Source organism: Macaca thibetana, chromosome 4 (genome assembly GCF_024542745.1).
Source record: "Macaca thibetana thibetana isolate TM-01 chromosome 4, ASM2454274v1, whole genome shotgun sequence".
NCBI lineage: Eukaryota > Metazoa > Chordata > Mammalia > Primates > Cercopithecidae > Macaca > Macaca thibetana.
Window position 1 is genome coordinate 6,502,005 of NC_065581.1, and position 13,999 is coordinate 6,516,003.

Sequence of the window (13,999 nt, forward strand, 5' to 3'; positions counted from 1 at the left end):
CTTACTCTTTTAAAAATAAGGGACATTGAAATGCACACACACACAAAAATTAAAAATAAGTAAAAGAGAATGAATGACTGGATGCTGGCAGTGCTGATGTTGTCACTCTAGGTTTTCCCATGGGGTCAGAACCACTAGTATCCCATTCATTTTTGGTGCAGGATGAGAAGCAAGATGTGAGATAAATGGACTGGTCAGGGTTGGTTTTTCCAATTCATCCTTGAATAAAAGGTTGCCACAGCTGATCTGTCTCCCAGACTCCCCCTCTGCCTGCAGCCAGGCCGGTGCATCCTTTCAAGTCACTTGCAAGAGGACTGGGCATGTCAGAGAAAGAACAAGGACACATCACCTGCCCACCGGAGGATGGCTCTTTCCTCTGTAGGTGAAGTCAGTGAATGTCTTAGCCAAGCCACTCAGAATTAGAGATGGAAGAGATGCAGTTCTCATCCAAGGGGTGGGAAGATCAGTTTAGCAACAGGATAAATGCTTTGTGTGAAAGGCTGTAGTGAAAGCAGGCATTGTGCACCAGTGACATGGTAGTCAGAAGATGGTGAGGTTGGCATCTGCATCTATTGGGAAAGGAGTCACCAAGCCTAAGTTGAGGCTTAAAGACTGATTAAAATAGTAATGATAGCACCTCATGTTGGTAGAGGCCACCATGCTAAGTGCTTTACACGTATCATTCTTATGTTGCAGATGTGTAAACTGAGGGATAAAGATGTCATTAATAGTTAACTTTTCCCATGCCACACAGCTAATAATGGCAGAATTATATCCCCAGGGTCACAGAGAAGGTAAGACATTGAGGAACTATTGATGGAATTAAAACAAATTGATCCCCAGCCTGCCTGACTCCAGAGCCCATGCTCTAAAACTCCCTGTGGTCTAGAGTTTCATCAGCAGGCAAAGTGGACTAAAGGAGGGGTGAAGGGAGAAGTTTGGCGGAGAGAATGACACGTGTGAAAGCAGGAAAATGGGACCAGGCACAGGGTTCAGGGAACTGCGGGAGAGCTGAAAACACAAAGGGCTGAAAGAGGAAGTGGGAGATATGAGCAGGACCCCATACAATGGTGGGCTGCCTCTCTTTGGGCAGGAGGAGGTTGCATTTTGGAAAGATCCTCAGGCAGTAAACAGGAGTGTAGATTTTGAATTGGAAGCTATTTGAGGCTGAAAATAAGGTTTTCTCCAGGCGGAGCAATAATAATAAAGAAACCACTAAGGCCTGAGTTGACATCATTTCCGCAGTCTTGATAACCTTGAGGAGAAGGGAAATTCACAAGCAGTTACTGGGCTCTGAATACTGACTAGGAAGTAAGCATAGTTTTCTGAAAAAGCAGAAGTCCTGACCTGGCCAACTGTCAGTGACAAAGGAAAGAAGAGAGCCACTTTCTTTACTAAAGCAAAAGGAGGAACAAACACGGTCAGGGCCTTGGGTCTGCTAAATCCCAAGTCCCAGGGTTACAAAAGCCCAGGGACTCCACCCCATGCACACGCCACAAACAGCCACCAATATATGTATTTATATGCTGCCTCCAGCATATACACGAAGATACGAGGAGATGACAGAAATACTTATGATTAGAAGGGGAAATAGGCAGCAGTGGAAGAAGCAGGGGGAGGGGAAGCATAAGGGAAAGGGCTATGGACTGAATGTTTGTGTCCCCTGAAGATTTGTGTTAAACCCTAATACCATTGTGACAGTATTAGGAGATGGGGCCTTTAGGATGTGGCTAGGTCATGAGGGTGGAGACTTCATAAATGGGATCAATACCCTTAAAAGAAGAGGCCAGAGATCTCCCTTTTTTCACCACATGAGGACACAATCAGAAGGTGGCTGTCTGTAAACCAGAAAGTCAGCCCTCACCAAGAGCCTGCCCCTGCTGGCTCCCTGATCTCAGACTTCCATCCTCGAGGACTCTGAGAAATCAATGTTGGCTGTTTAAGCCCCACAGTCTATATAATTTGTTAAACCTGCCTGAGTTGGCTAAGGGGAAATCATAAAGGCAGGAAAGGTTAGGACACATGTAACAGATGAGGCAGCATGAGAGTTAAGAGCTTAGAATCTGGAGTCAGCGAAGCTCATTCTAATCTTGGGCCACACTCTAGATCTCACATTGTTGTTTATAAGGAGGGTGTATTAGTTTCCTGTTGTTGCTGTAACAAATTTCTACTTGGTGACTGAAAACAACACATGCATTCACGCATAGTTCTGTGGTCAGAGTCCAAAATCAATTTCACTGGGTGGGCAGGGCCTAGGCCTTGCTCCCTTAGAAGCTCTGGGGGAGAATCCCTTTCTTTTCTTTTCCAGCTTGTATAGCTGCATTCCTTGACCTGAGGCTTCTTCCTCCATTTTCAAAGCTGACAGTGTAGCATCTTGCTTCCTTCCATCATCACATGGCCTTCCTGTTCTGTTTCAAAGCTCCCTCTGCCTCCTTCCTGTAAGGACCCTTGTGATTAGGATCATCTCCCCAACTCAAGATCCTTAATCACATCTGCAAAGTCTCTTTTGCCACATAAGATAAGATTCACATGTTTCAGGGATTAAGAGGTAGACATCTTTTGGGACCATTATTTAGCCCAATATCATAGGGAGAACATATTACCTACCCAAAGGGCTATGTGAAGATTATGTGAGAAGGACTACATGAAAGGTGCTTAGCACATACTACGCACTCAATACATCTTAGCTGCTGATGACTTTGTATGGTATTTTACAACTGATTGAGGTATAATAGACTCTGAGCTTCCTTGAAGCCAAATCAAGCAAGGAAATGGCATTGTTTCTAAAATAAAATTAGTTTTTAAGATGCCCAGCTTTTCCTGATATAGGGATGAGTGATGAGGGGAATTTCTCCCCAGAGTAGATGGCATCCTGGATGGCGTCTCTACTGAGATGCCATGGTGACTCAAACCCGCTGTTTCTAATGATGCCCCTTGGTGCAGGTCAAGAGCCCAGAATCAAGATACATTCTGCAAAGGGCCAAGGCAGAATCCTCCATGAATACAGCAATCACAGGTCAGGCTTCTTTGAGGGAGAAGGTTAGATTGTGTACAGGAATGGATAAGCTGCACGTCCTGTGGGCAATCCTCCATAAATATGATTGTTGCCATTGTTTTTGTTACTGGATGTTCATAGGGTCAGATAGCAGAATTCTGGATTGTATTTTTTGGCAAGAGCCCAGTGTTGTAATTTCACATGTTTTGACATCAACCAGGCAGAGGAGGACCTGTGACACTTGCTCAAATGACTTATGTGCCCCTTTGGTTTCCCTGATACTCACAGGCTACCTGGACATAGGAGTGGCTCCTAGATGTCGTGTAAGGCAGACACTTGCGAACTAGAGCCTGCAGGCCAAACCCCACTTGGTGCCTGTTTGTGTATGGCCTGTGAGCTAGGGATGATCTTTACATTTTTAATGTTAAAGAATTCAAAAGAAGAATATTCATGACACATGGAAATTATCTGAAATTCAAAATTCTGTGTCCATAAATAAAGTTCTATTTGACACAGCTGCACCCATTCTTTTAGGTGTTGTTTATGCTACTCTTGTGTTACAATGGCAAGGTAGGGCGACAGTGACCACACGGCAAGGCTCCACAGAGCGTTACATATTAATCATCTGGACCTTTATAGAAAAGGCTTGCCGATCCCTGGCCAAGAGTAAGAAGGAATCTCTTAAGCTGTTCACTGGATCAGAGTCTCAAGTTCCAGGCCTTCCAGATGATTCTAGCCACAGAGAAGCTGCATGGGCAAATGAACTCAATGGCAAACCCACCATGATTGCAAGGAATGTATAAGATCCCTTTCAGAGCATCATCATTGTCAGAATAATCTCTCCCTCCTGCATGCCATTTTAAAATTTATGAAGTCCTTCCATTGACAAAGCCTCATTTAATCCTTACAAACAGAGGTAGATAGGATGTTTATCTCCATTTTCTGGATATAGAAACTGAAGCATACACACATTAAGCATTTTAATAAAGTAATATACCTTAGCCATGATACAAACCTACGTGTCCTTACTGCATGCTCAGTGACGTAGAGCTATGTCACAGAACTCTAGTAGGGAGTAAGTCATGCCCTCAGACCCCAGAAATACAGGGTGAGACCAGGCAGAAGGCACAGCTCAGACGATAAGTCTTCAGGTAAAAAAGTGAAAACCCTAAGCAGTGTGTGGACCAGCAAAAGAAGGAGGATGGGGAGGAAGAGGAGATCAGGAAGAGAGGGAGGAGGCGAGGGAGAGGGAAGGAGAGAGGAGGACAGAAAGAGGGGAAGGAGGAGGAACAAGAGGAAAAGGAAGATGGGGAGAAAGAAGGGAAGGGAAAAAGGAGTAGAAGGAGGGAAGGGAACAAGAAGGAGGGAAGGGGGAGGAGGATGAGTAAGAAGAGGTGGGGAAGAAGACAGGAGAAGGAGGAGGGGGTGGAAGAGGAGGAGAGAAAGGAGGAGGAATTGGAAGAGGAAGAAGAGGAGAGGAAGGAGGAGGAGGAGAGGAGAAGGAGGAGGGGAGAAGAAAGAAGAGAGGGGAGAAGAGAAGGAGGAAAAGAAGATGAAAGAGGAGAAAGAAGAGAAGGGGGAGGAGGGGGAAGTGGAAAAAGAAGAGAGGGAGAGGAGAGGAGGGGCAAGAGTCATCTCCTGATGAAAGAATTGTTTCCCTCCTGCCCCACCCCACCCCAGCCCCATCCTCTCTACACACATCCAGAGCTGGGCCAATTTGGCTCTTCCCAAGTATCCCTCAGAGGAGGGAACATACGGCTGCCTCAGAGGAGAAGGAGACCCACCACATCTCCATTTTTCAGCCATGTGCACCAAGTTCTTATTTGTTGCAAAGTGGTGTCTAGAAATGACATCTTCCAAATTAAAAGAAGTACATGTAGGGCCATTCTCCTATCATTAAGAACAGCATATTTTATAGTCAGAGCCCTCCTGCACAGGAGGCATGCTAATTTCCTGAGGAAGCCCTATTTACCACGCCCAACCATTCCACTGTGGGATAGTCGGTGAGCAGGGAGGGGAGGAATCCCTATTCAGCAGTGTGTGGAGGGCTGTGGGCTGACCTGGTAGCCCCCTGGAAGCATTCAGGGTCAGTTTACCATGGCATCTGGTCACCAGGCTTCACACTTGCAATCAGCACCTGCTCTCCTCCCCTTAAAGACAGTTGGCCTTTAAGTCCACCTCTGCCTAAATAGGCTTCCCATGTTGCTGATATTTGCTACAGGGCAGGTCCTTTAGCTGACCTCCAAAAAGGCCTCTTAATTACAAAGCCTGAATCAAGTCACATGTGCCTGAATCGTCCATCAAAGTGGTCAAACAGGACAATTAATCAGACTTCAAGAATGTAGAACATCTCCATACAGAATAGAGGCTAAGCTGCAAACAACCTCGCCATGTAGCAGAACCAACAGGATATATTGATAAAATGTTCATAGAAAACATTTTAAAAGCTGCCCCAGGAGAAAATGGATGGGGAAAATGCCACTTTCCTCAGAACCTAATAATTCTGAAGGAAATGGAGCATAAAACAAGCATGCATGAAACAGCATCAAAAAAAGAAAAGAAAAACACAGGTCATCTAGTCACTTAGGAATACTTTCAGATGTTGCACACAGACAGCAATTTCTCTTTTCGTTTATTTTCCCAGATTAACAAGGATCTAAAACTATAATTAAGGAAAAGTAGACAAATAGCTGGAGAGACAAAGATGCAATTTCAGAAGGATGACTCTGAGCGTGCAGGATTGAACATCTAGCTTCCTTGAGTAGGGCAAGGCCTTTTGGCCCAAATTTAAAGACAGGAAGTTGATAAAGAAACACAAGAATATTCACACTGCGGTGCAGATTTTTTTGATGCTAGATGAAAGTGAACGCTGCCAGAAGGGAAGCAAACCACGTAGGTGTGTTCCTGTGACCACGCCACCAACATCTTCTGGGTTTCCATTGGTGGGAACATTTTACAGCCCAACCTCCAAGCCAGAGATAATTCTCCAAAGCACTTTTTAAACGAGATGCTAAGTAACTTAGTGAATAGGAACCTAGAGAGGGAAAAAAGCCAAGAGTCTGCAGTTCTAAAGAGGCCTCTTCTGTGGGCAGGAAACGTTTTCCCAAACGCTGTTCACCGCTATTGCCATCCTCAGGCAAAATCTTAATGGGCAGCTCTGCTCATGTTTTGGGAGGAGAATCTTTGGAGAGGTAGCGATGGGAAGGGCTGTCCTCCAGCCCAGCAGCTATTTTTGTAGAAACTACAGCATAGACAACACATTCCTAAAGCAGCAGCGATTGTGAGGTCCTGGGCATGGTTTCAGACCCAGGCCCGCGGGAGGGGGAGTGTAAAGACCAGAGCAGTTTCTGTTTTCTCCAGAGCCCAAGGAAAGCAAAGGTGGAAGAACCCATTCCCAGCTCCAATAGTGCAGCCAGAGCTCCAGGCAGAACCCAACAGCACCAGGTAACCCATGAGGCAGGAGCTCCAGTTGGACAGAGGTTGTCGATCTTAATTAGAGCAGTCGGAAGGCACAGAACGGGAGCAGGGCTGAGGATGGAGCATAGACAGGCAGGTGCTTCTTCCAAAACCTGAACAACAAGGCGGGGTTTTCACTGAAATAAAAGGGTGACCCATCCGCGACCTATGTACCATCTAGGTTGGTGTTCGTTCCTTTTCTGGGATGCCATGTAAGGCAATATCTGAGGCCGCTGATCCATTAGCTTTGACTGGGGTTCTAGAGACACCAAGTGGGCAACAAAAGAAGCGTGCTGGGGTCTATCGGGAAACCAGTATTTGCACCTCCGTCTGTGGGATTCGTGTACAGTAGGTAGTGTGCATGTCAGCATCCACCAGCCCCTGCCTGGGATCCAGGAAGGCATCACTGTGTGCTCCCTGCCCTCAGAGCAGAAGTGAGTGGTAACCAACCCAGTGGCCAGGAAGAAAAATAAAATCTCCAGCCCAGAAATCTCCACTCACATTTCCAAGCACAATTTATAGTTCACATAGGCTGCCTGATCAGCCAGAATGCCCTCCAAGGACTCTCTTATTTGAAACCTGACACCTTCCCTTCTGGCCAGTGGAAGCTGCACCAGCCTCAGTGAGAAATCTAGGATAGAATTATCAGGATTCCTTTTGCCTCCTAACCATTAGAATCCACCTGTATAGCTGAGATCTTTCTTATTCAAAGGGCTTCTCTGTGTGCTTTAGTGCTCAATTTAGTCTTCTTATATTGTATTTTTAAAATATCCCTTTAAACAATTCAACACTACTTACACAACTAATAAGTCAAAACTTTGTAAATTTAACAAATTAATTTTTGCAGACATACATACACTGGCCACAAATTTGTCTTAAACATCTAATCAAATATAGCAGATTTTTAAAAATTTGCTTTATAAATTTCAAAAGCAGACAAAGCACACACAAATTATCACAAGATTATTCAACCCATTATTCTTTTTCTTAACGCCATTTCAAAATACTGATACCATGAGTTTACATTTATCTCTTTATTATCTTTGTACTGGCATTTATTTTTACCTATACTCTTAAACTTTCCCAAGATTGCAGTAAAATTTATCTCAGTATTTTTCTGGGTGTCTAATACATTCCAGACCAAAGATAAAGGCTACCTCTTCAGATCATCTGAGGATGCAGGTTTTGACTTACCAACCAGTTGATTCTGGGCTTGGTGGACAGTCCACAATTTGAGCTCTCTTTACTTAAAGTTTACCTATTACATGCTTAAGATAATTTATGCCTCTTCTTTCAAAAAGTTCCCTCTACCCTGCTGCTTTTTTTCTCAAGTGACATGCTCTTTAAGTTGTGCTAGGTCAGTGTCTTGTAACTCATTGTCCCACCCTTATTGTATATTGACCTGGCCTGTAGGCATCATTGGAAACTCACGCCTGCCCTGGCCTTCTCCACATATCATTAGAGGGGTGATTTACAGGACATGATGAACTTTGTCTGCATGGTCAGGGTTAATCCTTACAACACTTAGCTCATCATCTTAGAACATGGCATTGACCTGTCTTTCCATTTGTACATTCTGTGCGATCACTGGTGCTGATTTGACTATTGTCTGATATTCTGCCTAATGTTTATATGGGACCACTTGAGCTGATCAGTCCTTCTGTTCCATTTTTCCCAAGACTATCTGGCTCATTCACAACTCTTTGTCCTGACTCCTACTTGCTTACAAAGATAGAAAAAACTGCCTAGTTGTCTCTGATCTATCCATATGGATGGAAATGCTTGGAATCTCCAAATAACTAAGAATGAGGCTCCGTGTTCATCTAGTGTTTGGGACACGACCCAATTTCCTTCCCACCTTTGTTATCACCCAGACATGCCTGCTAAGTAATTTTTAAAGACAGAATCACGAGAGATGAGGTCTTCAGGAGCTCAAAACAGTAGTCTTCCTATTTCTAGGAACTGCCTGATATCGTTAATGCCGTTCACCCCAACCAGCAGAGAAGAGGACTCTTGAGGACTTTCCCTTAACCTACCCTCTAGCATTCCATCAGTGCAGTTGTAGAGGACTTTGGTCTTTTCAGTCAGTTCTTAGCGGCTAGGGATAAGAGGGAAGCATGCCCCAGTGTGGGGTGAGACACTGGAGTGGTTCCTGAATATCAGCTTGATGTCCTGTGAGGCTGAGTAATTGGTTTTTGACAGTCTGCCTTGCAGCTGATGGTGAAACATTGGGTTGCAGGGAGCTTTCACATGACGACCTATTTCCCCACAAGCCTGGTGCTCTGCAGGCACAGAGTGAGGGGTCAGCATTCTGCCAGTCCCTGCCCACAGGCAGACGGGGTTCCCTTATAGTACTGGAAAATGTTCAGGCAAGATAGAGCCTCAGGGCTTCACTCCAAGTGTCTCCTTGTTTAGAAAAGGAACATCCGAGCCAGAAAAGCAATGTGTCCTAACCATGGTCACAAAGCCAGCCAGCCAGCCAGCAGCAGAGCCCAACAGCACCCTCCCAGGCAAGCTCTGCTTCTTATTCAAGCATAAAAACCATCACATGAAGCAAACTCACCCAATGTCAGGCGAAAGATGCCACATAAAGCAAAACCAGACCCCCTCCTGCACACCCACATCCCCACAGCACAAAAGGACCCTCTCTCTAGGCAGCCCTCCTCTTAGGGCAATTTCCCTACGTCTTGCTTTGCCCAAGACCCTACAAAATAAGGGTCTTTGAATATGCAAGAGACCACTGGGGGGTCCTTTATAATATTGAGAGGATAAGGAATTCCATAAATGTACTATTATTGTAAACTTTACATAGAAATGGCATTTTCATAGGGCAGTGAAAGCAAGAGCTTGTTTAGAGTAAGGGCTGCCTTCCTCTGTGATAGGAGCCTCATTAAGGACTCCAACAGCCTTTAGTAAACACAGAATCATGACAGGGGATGCCTGATGAAAATACAGCAGGTCAGCTGGGCGTGGTGGCTCATGCCTGTAATCCCAGCACTTTGGGAAGCCGAGGCAGGCGGATCACCTGAGGTCAGGAGTTCAAGATCAGCCTGGCCAACATGGTGAAACTCTCTCCTTACTAAAAATACAAAAAATTAGCCAGGTGTGATGGTGGACACCTGTAATCCTAGCTACTCGGGAGACGGAGGCAGGGGAATTGCTTGAACCCAGAACACAGAGGTTGCAGTGAGTGGTGGTTTCACCATTGCACTCCTGCTTGCGAGCTAGAGAGAGACTCCATCTCAAAAAAAAAAAAAAAAAAAGAAAAAAGAAAAAAAGAAAAGAAAATATAGCAGGTCATTTGGGCCCCCAACACCCAAAAGCTTGATGCCAGGGCCTGATTCTTCTGGTCTTTTCTCCAAATGTAGAAACGCTTGCTGCATACAACCAACTTCATACATCAGATAAACACCAAAATCCTTCCACTTCTCTCCACTGGGATCATCTGCCACGGGTCTAGATAACTGGATGGAGGATATTCCTAAAGGGAAATATGAGGAGCCTCAAGTCTCCAGAGAATAAATTCTAGACTGACCTACACTGAGGTTTTTGGAGAGAAAACAGGAACATCATTCTTCCAGGATGCACAATAGCTTTTCTGCCTCACACTGGCCTTCAGTTTTGACTAAATTAAAAGGCAATTCATGGGTAAATAAGTGTGCACATTTCCAAAAAATACCTGAGGAGAAAATTGCCAGTGGCTCTTTTTTTTATTTGAAGCAGTGGCTGAACAGAGTGCAGGCTTGCTAGCAAGTATCAGGTATCCTAACAAAAATGTGCCTGAGGTTTTAGAGCCAGTAACAGAAACGATGAGCAGGAGACTCTTACGTAAACACTACCTGATCTCAGGATCTCAGCAGGGCTTCTTTCCTGGGGGAGTGGATCTTCAGCATGTGGGGGAAGCAGTGGTAGGAGAACAGGCAACAGAGAGAGAAGGCCACAGTTCCCTTCCTACTAAATCACAGTCATCCCCTACATGTCGCCCATGCCAGAAGATGGAAAGTGAGGGTCAAACACGAAAATATCTTCATGGAAAGGGCAGATGATGAACAAAGAGGGTAAGTTGCAATATACAATAGAAAGTAGTTGTAATATACAATAGAAATACACAATGGAAAGCAGAAGGGACCATGGTGCTTGCCTCATCTCAAGAGGGAAACTTCTGTTTCCCTCCATCTGATTGCCATGTGTGAATGTAGGAACTGGGATGCCTGATCTCCTCATTTTTCAAAAGAAGCTAAAGTTCTTCATCTAGAGGTGCAGCCTCCTAGTTTATAAATATGGCAGCTATTCTAAGTGTGTTTAAACATTGTGCAGACAAACAAAACCCATCTGGAAGCTAGGAACAGTACAGGGGCTAACCATTTGCAGCCTCTGCTATGGAGAAGAAAGGGTTTAGCCAGGTCATGCCTTTTATGCCACCTGACCCTACCACCTTCCTTCCCCTTCTTGACTCAAAGCATTTCCAGGAAACATCCTTCAGTTCAGTTTCACCATCACCACCCTCTGTATCAAAGTGGGGTCACCACACGAGTCCCGAAGAATGCTAATTATATGATAATTATGTACCCACTTGTTCAATTTGGAATATTCTCATCAGCCCAAAAATCAAGTATTCAAGGATACCTAGTTCATGTCAGTCCCATCACCATTTGAACATCTGGAATTGCTAGATTTGATAACTAGCAGACCCAAATCTATTAAAAATTCTTCTTGATACCCACAAACACCACTGAAACATGCATTTCCAAAACAAAGCCGAAAGCAAGAAACCTAGTGTAAGTTACTCTAGTGATGAAACCACATCTGAATTAGTACAGTATACATAGTCCATACTCAATGTGAATTATAGGAATTTGCTTAAATATTGCTTAAGTTTAGAGTTTCCTCAGACATGGGCCCTGGCACAAAGAACTGAGTGCAAGTTTGTTTGAGAAATGATCCTGGTAGGCACCAGCAGGAGAGTGAAGAAGCAAGACAGGGAAGAAAAGGAAGCCAGTGCAGCTCACTGCTGTGGGTAACGGGGGTTCAGTCCTTCTGGGGACCCTGGGGAGCCCTTGTGGAACATGCCTTAGAGATGTCACATCTCCAGGGGGAAGAAACTGGGGTATTGATCTATCAACTCCCACCTGTTATTTGTTGAGAGCTGTTCCTGGAGGCATCAACTCTCAGCACTTTCGGCTTAACTGTGTACTGGACAAGCTTACTCCCACAGTCACAGATAGCCCTCAAGCAAAGAGTTATAGGTGTTTACAGGAAGAAATCTTTGAGGAAAATAAATACTGGTGTCTTAGTTCATTCAGGCTGCCATAACAAAGTACTTTAGATTGGGTAACTCATAAACAACAGAAATTCATTGCTCACAGTTCTAGAGGCCAGGGAGTCGAAGATCAAGGTGACAGGAGGTTCAGTGTCTGGAGAGGGCTCACTCTCTGCTTTACAGATGTGCCTCCTGACTCTGTCCTTACATGGCGAAAAGGGCAAATAAGCTCCCTCAGGCCTCTTTTATGAAGGCACTTGTCCCATTCATGAGGGTGCTGCCCTCATGGCCTGATCACGTCCCAAAGCCTCCACCATTTAATATGATTGCATTGGGAATTAGGTTTTAACATATAAACGTGGGAGGACACAAACATTCAGACCATAGCACCCTGCAGTGTCCTTGTGCACTTGGATCTCTAACATCACACTAAAGCATTCATGAAAGGACCCTGGCAAAAGAGAAATCAAGACAGTGCACAAAAAAATTACCCACACATCTAAGGAAACTGTATGAAGTGGGCAGTCTTCTTGTCTACATAAAAAACTTCTTTCTATCATAAAAAACTGCCTTGCTATAAAATATCTGAAAATAATGGATAAGACATGACACAAATCTTTTAAATATATAGCAGAGCTTGCAATAAAAAAAAAAAAAAAAAAAAAGATGAGAGGTCTCCAGAAGTCAAAACAAAGCCAAAGCTAAAGTAAAAAACAAAATCAAAAACAAAAAAACAAAAAAACACAGAGTGGAAAACCAACAATAAAGTTGTGTCTACCCACAGAAAATGTGTCAATCTCCGTTAGCCAGAACTTAGGCTTTAATGGCTGTGCATGAGTTTGGTAACCAAGCCCTTCACCGTACGAGATGGAAAGTTGATCCCTCCATGAAGCTACAACCTTCTAAGAGTTACAGTCACAGTAAAAAAATAAATAAATAAATAATTAATTAATTAAAAATTTTTTTAAATTAAAAATAATTAAAAGAAAGGAAAACTTATCTAACTCTGCCTAATCTCTTGGGAAAATAAGTCTTCCATGCAAATATGTCATCTAAGCATATTATCATCTAGGTTTGGGCCCCAAATGTATATACTACCTTCCTAGTTCAAAAAAACTCAAGCCTAGAAATTAAATTTAGAGTGGTTATTGATTGGGAACATCTGAGGCATATAGGCAGAAGGAAATATTAATTATCTCTGTGGGGTCATATACCCTCAATTCACATTTCACTGGGTCTCTAAAGTTTTAACCATAAGCTCACAGTCCAAAATTTAAAAAGACAAGGCAATAAACCACCATGAGGAAGAGTCAGCAGAGAAAACCCAAACTGTAGAATTCTATTCCCAAAGGTATTAGATTTTAGAAATATAAGGTACAGAATATAAAAATAAAATGTATAACTTCTTTAATTAAAAAAAAATCAAAGCATGAGAAAAAATAATATCGAAATAATCAGGGAGGTGTGAAAAAGAATAAAATAAAACCCTTTAAAATGCAACATTTAATTGTTGAAATAAAAAATATGGATATGTTAAAACGTTGATTTTAAAATAGCTGAAGGGAGAACTGATGGACTGGATGAAAGGTTTAGAGCGATGACTCAAAATCTACCACAGAGAAATAAAAAAACAAAAAATATGGAGCTACAGCTAGAGAAGAAAATAGAACAAATAGGGGAAAAGGCAATTTCTGAAGAAAAAATGCTGAAAATTTTCCAGAACTGCAAAAAGACATGAATCTCAGGTTCAATAAACACAATAAATCTTCAATGTTTATTAGCCAGAGACCCCCTTACCATGGGGGTCTCTCCACCAGGCTTCCCACAACGTGCAACGTGCTTCCCACAGAGTTTCCCGCAGAGGTTCGTAAAAGGAATTTCACAATTAGACCAACCAGGATAAAACCACAAATCACCAAAGGGAAAAAAATGGTAAAAGTTGCAAGAGAAATTACCTAAAAGAAGTTATAGACTGACAGCAGGCTTCAGCAATACTATCATAGAAAAGAGAAAATAACAATCAACCTAGAACCTAGAATTCTATATACAGTATAGTTAAAAGTCATTCAATAATAAGAGTAAATTAAAGACTTTTTGGAGAAAAAAAAATCTAGAGTGTTTGCCACCGAAAGACTCTCACTAAAAGAATTGTAAAGGTACTTGAGAAGGCAATGATCCCAGAAGTCAGTTTTGAGATGTAAAATGGAATGAGAAGCAAAGCGGTGGCAATTTTAACAATCAATGAATGTAATGATGATAATGATGAATTTGGAACAAGAATGTATTAG

General features: G+C 43.2%; 1 protein-coding gene and 1 long non-coding RNA gene across 3 annotated transcripts in view; one reads left to right on the top strand and one right to left on the bottom strand.

Annotated features, from left to right (window-relative positions):
- The window catches only part of LOC126953925 (uncharacterized), a 153,038-nt gene that overhangs the window by 121,998 nt on the left and 17,041 nt on the right, over positions 1-13,999 (bottom strand). The window lies entirely within an intron of this gene.
- Positions 1-13,999, top strand: part of LY86 (lymphocyte antigen 86) — a 60,533-nt gene that overhangs the window by 3,108 nt on the left and 43,426 nt on the right. The window lies entirely within an intron of this gene.